The 10830-nt window shown below is 42.9% G+C and overlaps 1 pseudogene; it reads left to right on the forward strand.

Annotated features, from left to right (window-relative positions):
• Positions 1–1748: 1748 nt before the first annotated feature.
• Positions 1749–7245, forward strand: LOC127770737 (uncharacterized; annotated as a pseudogene).
• Positions 7246–10830: the final 3585 nt, after the last annotated feature.

A 10830-nucleotide genomic window follows, 5' to 3' on the forward strand; every position in this document is an offset into this window, starting at 1 on the left:
TATGGGAGAGGAATCAGATCGCAAGCAGCACTAGCAGCGCTGATTTGATGAAGTCAATGCTCTTCACTCCGGAGGGCAAACGGGGCAAATGAGTACTTGTTGGAAAGATCTCGTCGTCTACTTTCAGCTATGTGTGGCCTCACCATCAAATTTGACCCAAGCTGCTCAGAATGACGAAAATAGTTCTTTACATCAGAAACTTGGGCTTGGGCCTTGTATCTTTACAACCCATTAGGGTTCCACAAAACCTAGGGTTTGCTCCCACCTCCTCTCCTGGTCATTCCTCCACCTATATAAACTCCTAGCAGCCACCATTTTGCATTTTGGGTTTTGTTTTGATGTAAGTTTAGCTGCAGCTACTTCCTTGTACTCGCGTGTGTCGGCTAGACCACCCGGATACTTGTATTCAGAACCCCATTTTGGTTTGTTTCAGTTTCATCATTTGACAAGTGCCGTGAGCTGTTTCCTTGTCAACTTGTTCTTGCTTGTTCTTCGATTGCTTGCAGGTTCAAGGTTGTTCTTGGCACGGCAAGAACAGCAACAACGTGGAGTCGGTGTACCGGTTGCTAAGGCGCAGCACCCCTGTGGTAGTTGTAGTCGGACCGCCAACGTCGTATCCTCCCCCAAATCGAAGTTTATCCTCCTCTCATCGAAAGATCGGGAACCCCCGCTGCTGCATCAAGTGGTATCAGAGCTCAAGTTGCTCGGTGAGAGATTCTATCACTTCTTTGTTTTTACCTACAGCCCAAAAGAAAAACCACAAAAATAGGTCAGACCCAAAATCACCAAAACATGTTGAGCCTTTGCTGTTCTACTTAGTCTTTGCTTGCTGAGTTTTCGATTGCATCGATTGGTTGAGTTGCTGGTTCTAGTAGTTTAGTCCTTTAGAGTTTCGACTTCTGCTCACGATTTCGTCACCACAAACACTTCCACCATCACTTCATTTATCTTCATTCCGCTGCCACCCTCATCACCACATCAGCCACCCCCAAATGCATTTATTGCTGCCTCCACCAACAGCCAACCCTTTTGCAACTTTTTGAAGTGAATCAGCCCTTCCCAAGAAAGCATTTAAGTGCCCTCTCACTTTTGACTTGTTGGCTGAATCATGTAACTAGCCAACCAACCCATCATTACTTCTTGTTTTGATTTGTTGGCTGAAGCTTGTGAAATTTCGAAAATGTTTGAGAAAAGGTTATTTTGCTAAGGCTTGTTTTGACTTGTTGGCTGAAGCTTTGAGCTTGCTGTACAAAAAAAAAGAAAGAAAACAAAAAAAAGAAAGAAAAAAAAATCAGAAGTGAAGAGAAGGAAAAAAAAAAGGAAGGGAAGAGAGGAAGTTGTTGTTGTTGCTGTTTTGTTTGTGTTATTTTCGTGCTATTTTGAGTGGCTACGCTTGTGACTAGGCTCGCGTCTCTAAAGGGTTTTGCCTAGGACCAGCACAACACCATCGTTGAACGATTATTCAACTTGCTTTGATTAATGTGGTTCTAGCTGTACCTTGATATTACTTTCAGCCACCTATAGCTCCACAAATTTTTATCTACTATATCACAGGATCGTGCTTGTTGTCGGCTCCGGTACTACTAACCGTTGTTGCTGTTCTTGCTGTTTGCCAACGCCTTTGACATAACAAAGTAATAACATGTAAGAACTCGTTTGCACAAGTTTGGTAGAAGTGGAGATGGACAACACCTAGCTCCAGTAGTTGATAGGACATATTTCTTGTGAATTGTTTCTTCCCATTAACCATGACAGGAGGATCGGGGGAGCACCCTCAACATTCACCACGTACGAGGGGCATCATACAACATTTTGAGCGCCAAGTGAGGGAGCATGCAGAAGGCCTTGATGAGGATGTTAGGGTCGCCAATGATCGCCTTGGTCAATTGGAGGCTGCTCAAATTGACACCAACTCCAAGCTTTCCTCATTGGAGAGGTCCCTTGTGGCTGTGAACACTTCTCTTGCAGGTATCTTGAATACGTTGGAGAGAATGGGCCAAGATGGTCATGATGGATCGGCTAGGCGCAACCACAATGGCCATGATGCTAATAGCAGCATCGCAGCAAGGGAAGAACTGGAGTACGCTGCTGACACCAAGCATGATGAGGAGGTACTTGGTCGTCCACAAAGACAACAGCGCCGGCAGCGCCATGGCATGGGCGCTCCACCACGGCGGGAGGTACGTGATAATGATGATTCTTTAGGCAAGATCAAGTTTACCATTCCTTGCTTTGATGGAAAATATGACCCTGATGCATATCTTACTTGGGAGTTAGCCATTGATCAGAAATTTGCTTGCCATGATTTTCCTGAGAATAAACGTCTTAGGGCTGCTACTAGTGAGTTCATTGATTTTGCATCCATTTGGTGGAGTGAATTTGTTCGTTCCAATCCAAATAACACTCCCCAAACCTGGGATGCAATGAAAAGAGTCATGCGAGCTAGATTTGTTCCTTCATATCATGCACGTGATTTGCTGCACAAATTGCAACAACTTAGACAGGGAAACAAATCTGTAGAGGAGTATTATCAAGCTTTGCAAACAGGAATGCTTCGTTGTGGATTGGTAGAAAATGATGATGCTGGTATGGCTAGATTCATGGGTGGGCTGAACCGAGAAATTCAGGACATTTTGGCCTACATAGAATATAATTCAATTAATCGTTTGTTTCATCTTGCTTGTAAAGCTGAAAGGGAAGTACAGGGACGAAGAGCTAGCTTCAGGACTAACATTTCTGCAAGTCGTGCTAGCTCTTGGACACCTTCCAACGCTGCTGCACCGTCAACTCGAGCAGCAGCACCATCGTCCTCAAGCAACAAGCTGCGTCCCTCTACAACAAACTCTACACCATGCCCGAGTGAACCAACAAGAGGGGTTGCTGCTACACCTTCCAAGAGCTCATCATCAGTAGCATCATCAGGAAGGACAAGAGATATTCAGTGCCTACGCTGCAAGGGCTATGGTCACGTGCGCAAGGACTGCCCAAGCACTCGTGTAATGATCGTGAGAGCTGATGGTGGGTACTCCTCCGCTAGTGATTTAGATGAAGAAACCTATGCTTTGCTTGCAACTAACAATGCAGGGGAAGGTGACGCGCCCCACCAAGATGAGGAACACATTGGGGCTGAAGCTGCAGAGCACTATGAGAGCCTCGTGGTGCAGCGAGTGCTAAGCGCACAAATGGAAAGGGCTGAACAGAATCAGCGCCACACCTTGTTTCAAACCAAGTGTGTGATCAAGGAACGCTCTTGCCGCGTGATCATAGATGGAGGAAGCTGCAATAATTTGGCTAGTGCTGAAATGGTGGAGAAACTTGCATTGAGCACACAGCCACATCCGCAGCCCTACTATATTCAATGGCTTAATAGCAGCGGCAAGATAAAGGTAACACGATTGGTAAGAGTACATTTTGCCATTGGTTCTTATCATGATTCAATCAACTGTGATGTTGTGCCTATGCAAGCATGTTCTATGTTATTAGGTAGGCCATGGCAGTTTGATAAAGATTCTTTACACTTTGGCAAATCCAATCAATACTCCTTTGTGCATAATGGAAAAAAACTTGTGTTACATCCAATGTCTCCTGAAGTTATTTTAAAGGATGAACTTGCTAGAGCTAGTAAACAAAAAAATCAGGAGCATACTAGGAGTGAGCATCTTATTGCGGCTAATGAACTTGAGAAGCATAAGAACAAACCCACCAACTCTGTTCAAAATAATAAAAATGAGATTAAGCTAAAGGGATCTTGTTTCATTGCAACAAAATCAGATTTGGATGAAGTTGACACTGACACTGTTGTTTGCTATGCTTTGGTTTGCAAAGAAACCTTATTTCCAATTGAGGATACTCCTATTTCTTTGCCTCCTCCGGTCACTAACCTTTTGCAGGAGTATGCTGATATTTTCCCAAAGGAGGTTCCACCGGGGCTGCCACCAATTCGAGGGATTGAGCACCAAATTGACCTCATTCCTGGGGCCTCTCTGCCAAACCGTGCGCCATACAGGACCAACCCGGAGGAAACAAAGGAGATTCAGCGTCAAGTGCAAGAGTTACTCGACAAGGGGTATGTGCGTGAGTCTCTTAGTCCTTGTGCTGTCCTAAGAAAGATGGCTCATGGCGCATGTGTGTGGATTGTAGAGCAATTAACAACATCACAATCAGATATCGTCATCCTATACCTAGGCTAGATGATATGCTTGATGAATTGAGTGGTTCACTTGTGTTCTCCAAAATTGATTTGCGTAGTGGTTACCACCAGATTCGCATGAAGTTAGAGATGAACGGAAAACAGCTTTTAAAACTAAATTCGGCCTATATGAGTGGTTAGTCATGCCCTTTGGTCTCACTAATGCACCCAGTACTTTCATGAGATTAATGAATGAAGTTTTACGTGCTTTCATTGGCAGATTTGTGGTGGTATATTTTGATGACATTCTCATATATAGCAGATCAATAGAGGATCATCATGGTCATTTGCGTGCTGTTTTTGATGCTCTACGAGATGCACGTTTATTTGGTAACCTTGAGAAGTGCACATTTTGCACAGATCGAGTCTCTTTTCTTGGCTATGTTGTGACTCCGCAGGGACTTGAAGTAGATCAGGCCAAGGTTGAAGCCATACATAGCTGGCCGGTTCCAACAACGATCACACAAGTGAGAAGCTTTCTAGGACTTGCTGGGTTCTACCGCCGCTTTGTGAAGGATTTTAGCACCATTGCAGCCCCACTACATGAGCTTACCAAGAGAAATGTCACATTCACTTGGGCTGCAGCACAAAGGAATGCATTCGACACTTTGAAAGATAAGTTAACACACGCTCCTTTACTCCAACTTCCTGACTTCAACAAAACTTTTGAGCTTGAATGTGATGCTAGTGGGATTGGATTGGGTGGTGTGTTGTTACAAGAAGGCAAACCTGTAGCATATTTCAGCGAGAAATTGAGTGGGCCTAGTTTGAATTATTCTACTTATGATAAGGAATTGTTTGCTCTAGTGCGAACATTGGAAACATGGCAGCATTATTTATGGCCCAAAGAATTTGTTATACACTCTGATCATGAATCTTTGAAACACATTCGAAGTCAAGCAAAACTTAACCGTAGGCATGCTAAATGGGTTGAATTTATTGAATCTTTTCCATATGTCATCAAACATAAGAAGGGAAAAGAAAATGTCATTGCTGATGCTTTGTCTAGACGTTACACAATGCTATCCCAACTTGACTTCAAAATTTTTGGCTTAGAAACAATAAAAGAGCAATATGTGCACGATGATGATTTTAAAGATGTGTTGTTGAATTGCAAGGAGGGAAGGACTTGGAACAAATTCGTTCTCACCAATGGGTTTGTGTTTAGAGCTAATAAGTTATGCATTCCAGCTAGCTCCGTGCGTATGCTATTATTGCAGGAAGCGCATGGTGGAGGGCTGATGGGACACTTTGGTGTGAAGAAGACGGAGGATATCCTTGCTGATCATTTCTTTTGGCCCAAGATGAGGAGAGACGTGGAGAGGTTCGTTGCTCGCTGCACAACATGCTAAAAAGCTAAGTCACGCCTTAACCCTCATGGTTTGTATATGCCTTTGCCTGTTCCTAGTGTGCCTTGGGAGGATATTTCTATGGACTTTGTTTTAGGGCTGCCTAGAACAAAGAAGGGGAGGGACAGTATCTTTGTTGTTGTAGATAGATTTTCTAAGATGGCGCATTTCATACCTTGTCATAAGAGTGATGATGCTACACATGTTGCTGATTTGTTCTTTCGTGAGATTGTTCGCTTGCATGGAGTGCCAAACACCATAGTTTCTAATCGCGATACAAAATTCCTTAGTCATTTTTGGAGAACCTTGTGGGCTAAGTTGGGGACTAAACTTTTATTTTCTACTACATGTCACCCCCAAACTGATGGACAAACTGAGGTGGTGAATAGAACATTATCTACAATGCTTAGGGCTGTTTTGAAAAAGAATATTAAAATGTGGGAAGAATGTTTGCCTCATGTTGAGTTTGCTTATAATCGTTCACAACATTCTACTACTAAGAAGTGTCCTTTTGAGATTGTTTATGGCCTTCTACCCCGTGCTCCAATTGATCTTTTGCCCCTCCCAACTTCAGAGAGAGTGAACTTTGATGCAAAACATCGCGCTGAATTGCTGTTAAAACTGCATGAGACCACTAAGGAGAACATAGAGCGCATGAATATTAAGTATAAACTTGCTGGGAGCAAAGGAAAGAAACATGTTGCTTTTGAACCTGGTGATTTGGTTTGGTTGCATTTGAGAAAGGATAGGTTCCCTAATTTGAGAAAATCTAAGTTGCTACCTAGAGCTGATGGTCCTTTCAAAGTGCTACAAAAGATTAATGACAATGCATACAAGCTTGAGCTACCTGCCGATTTTGGGGTTAGCCCCACGTTTAACACGTTTAACATTGCAGATTTAAAGCCATATTTGGGAGAAGAAGATGAGTTAGAGTCGAGGACGACTCAAATGCAAGAAGGGGAGGATGATGAGGACATCCCTTCCAACGATACAACCACGCCTATTGCACAGCAAGGACCAATGACTAGAGCTCGAGCTCGTGAACTTAATTATCAGGTAAAGTCATTCCTAGCTAATCATACAAGTTCTTCTCAGAATTGGGTGCTACTAAATGGTTGTTGTGATCCACTTGTTGTTAGGAATATGGGAGAGGAATCAGATCGCAAGCAGCACTAGCAGCGCTGATTTGATGAAGTCAATGCTCTTCACTCCGGAGGGCAAACGGGGCAAATGAGTACTTGTTGGAAAGATCTCGTCGTCTACTTTCAGCTATGTGTGGCCTCACCATCAAATTTGACCCAAGCTGCTCAGAATGACGAAAATAGTTCTTTACATCAGAAACTTGGGCTTGGGCCTTGTATCTTTACAACCCATTAGGGGTCCACAAAACCTAGGGTTTGCTCCCACCTCCTCTCCTGGTCATTCCTCCACCTATATAAACTCCTAGCAGCCACCATTTTGCATTTTGGGTTTTGTTTTGATGTAAGTTTAGCTGCAGCTACTTCCTTGTACTCGCGTGTGTCGGCTAGACCACCCGGATACTTGTATTCAGAACCCCATTTTGGTTTGTTTCAGTTTCATCATTTGACAAGTGCCGTGAGCTGTTTCCTTGTCAACTTGTTCTTGCTTGTTCTTCGATTGCTTGCAGGTTCAAGGTTGTTCTTGGCACGGCAAGAACAGCAACAACGTGGAGTCGGTGTACCGGTTGCTAAGGCGCAGCACCCCTGTGGTAGTTGTAGTTGGACCGCCAACGTCGTATCCTCCCCCAAATCGAAGTTTATCCTCCTCTCATCGAAAGATCGGGAACCCCCGCTGCTGCATCACTTCGAGATTCGCGTGGCGAACCTTTGTCAATTAATGCCAATATTGGCATATATTGGCACACGTGGGTGCAAAGATTTTGACCGGAATGCGAAAGTTTAAAAACCACCAAAACATGATTTTTGGACATATTGGAGTCTATTGGGTGCGTTCGTGATTCGCGCGGTGAACTTTTGTCAATTAATGCCAATATTGTCACACGTGGGTGCAATGTTTTTGACCGGAATGAAAAATTATAAAAAGCAACAAAACAAGATTTTTGGACATATCACAGTGAATTTGGTGCGTTCGAGGCAAAAAATCACTTCGTGATTCACGCGGCGAATTTTTGTCAATTAATGCCAAAATTGTCATATATTGGCACACGTGGGTGCAAAGATTTTGACCGGAATGCGAAAGTTTAAAAACCACCAAAACATGATTTTTGGACATATTGGAGTCTATTGGGTGCGTTCGTGATTCGCGCGGTGAACTTTTGTCAATTAATGCCAATATTGTCACACGTGGGTGCAATGTTTTTGACCGGAATGAAAAAGTATAAAAAGCAACAAAACAAGATTTTTGGACATATCACAGTGAATTTGGTGCGTTCGAGGCAAAAAATCACTTCGTGATTCACGCGGCGAATTTTTGTCAATTAATGCCAAAATTGTCATATATTGGCACACGTGGGTGCGAATTTTTCACCGGAATGGAAATGTTCAAAAAGCACCAAAACCTGATTTTTTGATATATTAGAGTGTATTGGGTGCGTTCGTGGCAAAAAACCACTTCGTGATTCGCGTGGTGAATATTTGTCAATTAATGCCAATATTGGCACACGTCGGTGCGAAGTTTTTTTACAAGAATGCAAAAGTTCAAAAACCAACAAAACATGATTTTTGGACATATTGGAGTGTATTGGGTACATTCGTTGCAAAAAATCACTTCACATTTCGGGCGGCGAACTATTGTCAATTTATGCCAATATTGGCACACGTGGGTCCGAAGTTTTTCACCGGAATGAAAAAGTTCAAAAAGCAACAAAATAAGATTTTTGGACATATTGGAGTGTATTGTGTACGTTCGTTGCAAAAAATCACTTCGTATTTCGCGCGACGAACTAACGTCAATTAATGGCAATATTGGCACACGTGGGTGCGAAGTTCTTCACCGGAATGCAAATGTTTAAAAAGCACCAAAACATGATTTTTGGACATATTGTAGTCTATTGGGTGCGTTCGTGGCAAAAAATAACTTCGTGATTCGTGCGGCGATCTTTTGTCAATCAATGGCAATATTGGCACACGTGGGTGCGAAGATTTTCACCGGAATGAAAAAGTTTAAAAAGCAACAAAACATGATTCTTGGACATATTGGAGTGGATTTGGTGCGTTCGAGGCAAAAAATCACTTCGTGATTCGCGCTGCGAATTTTTGTCAATTAATGCCAAAATTGTCATATATTGGCAGACGTGGGTGCGAATTTTTCACCGGACTGCAAAAGTTCAAAAAGCACCAAAACCTAATTTTTGGACATATTGCAGTGTATTGGGTTCGTTTGTTGCAAAAAATCACTTCACGATTCGGGCGGCGAACTATTGTCAATTAATGCCAATATTGGCACACGTGGGTGTGAAGTTTTTCACCGTAATGAAAATGTTAAAACATGACTTTCGGACATATTGGAGTATACTGTGTACGTTCGTTGCAAAAAATCACTTCGTGATTCGCGCGGCGAACTAATGTCAATTAATGGCAATATTGGCACACGTGGGTGCGAAGTTTTTCACCGGAATGCAAAAGTTTAAAAAGCACCAAAACATGATTTTTCGACATATTGGAGCGTATTGGGTGCGTTCGTAGCAAAAAAATCACTACGTGATTCACGCGGCGAACTTTTGTTAATTAATGCCAATATTGTCACACGTGGGTGCGATGTTTTCGACTGGATTGAAAAGGTTCAAAAAGCAACAAAACATGACTTTTGGACATATTGGAGTGTATTGTGTACGTTCGTTGCAAAATATCACTTCGTGATTCACGCGGTGAAGTTTTGTCAATTAATGGCAATATTGGCACACGTGGGTGCGAAGTTTTTCACCGGAATGAAAAAGTTTAAAAAGCAACAAAACATTATTTTTGGACATATTGGAGTGAATTTGGTGCGTTCGAGGCAAAAAATCACTTCGTGATTCGCGCGGCGAATTTTTGTCAATTAATGCCAAAATTGTCATATATTGGCAGACGTGGGTGCGAATTTTTCACTGGACTGCAAAAGTTCAAAAAGCACCAAAACCTGATTTTTGGACATATTGGAGTGTATTGGCTACGTTCGTTGCAAAAAATCACTTCACGATTCGGGCGGCGAACTTTTGTTAATTAATGCCAATATTGTCACACGTGGGTGCGATGTTTTCGACCGGATTGAAAAAGTTCAAAAAGCAACAAAACTTGATTTTTAGACATATTGGAGTGTATTGTGTACGTTCGTCGAAAAATATCACTTCGTGATTCACACGGTGAACATTTGTTAATTAATGCCAATATTGGCATTAATTAACAAAAGTTCAAAAAGCACCAAAACCTTATTTTTGGACATATTGGAGTGTATTGTGTACGTTCGTCGCAAAATATCACTTCGTGATTCGCACGGTGAACATTTGTCAATTAATGCCAATATTGGCACACGTGGATGCGAAGTTTTTCACCAGAATGCAAAATTTCAAAAAGCAACAAAACATGATATTTTGACATATTGGAGTGAATTGGGTGCGTTCGTGGCAAAAATTCACTTCGTGATTCGCGCGGCGAAGTTTTGTGAATTGATGCCAAAATTGTCATATATTGGCACACGTTGGTGTGAATTTTTCACCGGAATGCAAAAGTTCAAAAAGCACCAAAACCTGATTTTTGGATATATTGGAGTGTATTGGGTGTGATGCGAACCCGCTAGGGTTTGTGGCCCGATCTTTCGATGAGAAGTAAGGGATAACTCGATTGGATGAAGACGACGTTCACGGCCCGACTACAATCGTCCAAAGACGCTGCGCCTTAGCAACCGATACACCGTCTCCAATGGTCGCCGCGAACTTGTGGTGCGCGTCAACCCGGCCACGAGGGCACTCGTCCTGCAAGCAATCGAAGAACAAGCAAGAACAAGTAGAAGAAGCACTGAAATTGCTAGATAAAGATGAAAGTTTCACTATCAAACACAATATGGTGGGGTTCCGATTACAGGCAGACGGGCGGTTTAGCCAACACCGCGCTGCAAGCCAATAGCAAGTAGCTATCTCTATCATCAAAACCCTAGTGTTCTTGGCGGCGACTAGAGGTATAAGAAGAGGGCAAGAATGACCATAGGGTCGTGCTCCAACCCTAGGACGCGCCCCTAATGGGCCCAACTTGGATACACAGCCCATTGGGCCAAAAGAGGTGACGCAGCACCATGGACAGAAAACAGTCGGGAGTAAAATGACAATTGCGGCCGCTC

Source organism: Oryza glaberrima, chromosome 4, assembly GCF_000147395.1.
Source record: "Oryza glaberrima chromosome 4, OglaRS2, whole genome shotgun sequence".
Classification (NCBI taxonomy): Eukaryota; Viridiplantae; Streptophyta; class Magnoliopsida; order Poales; family Poaceae; genus Oryza; species Oryza glaberrima.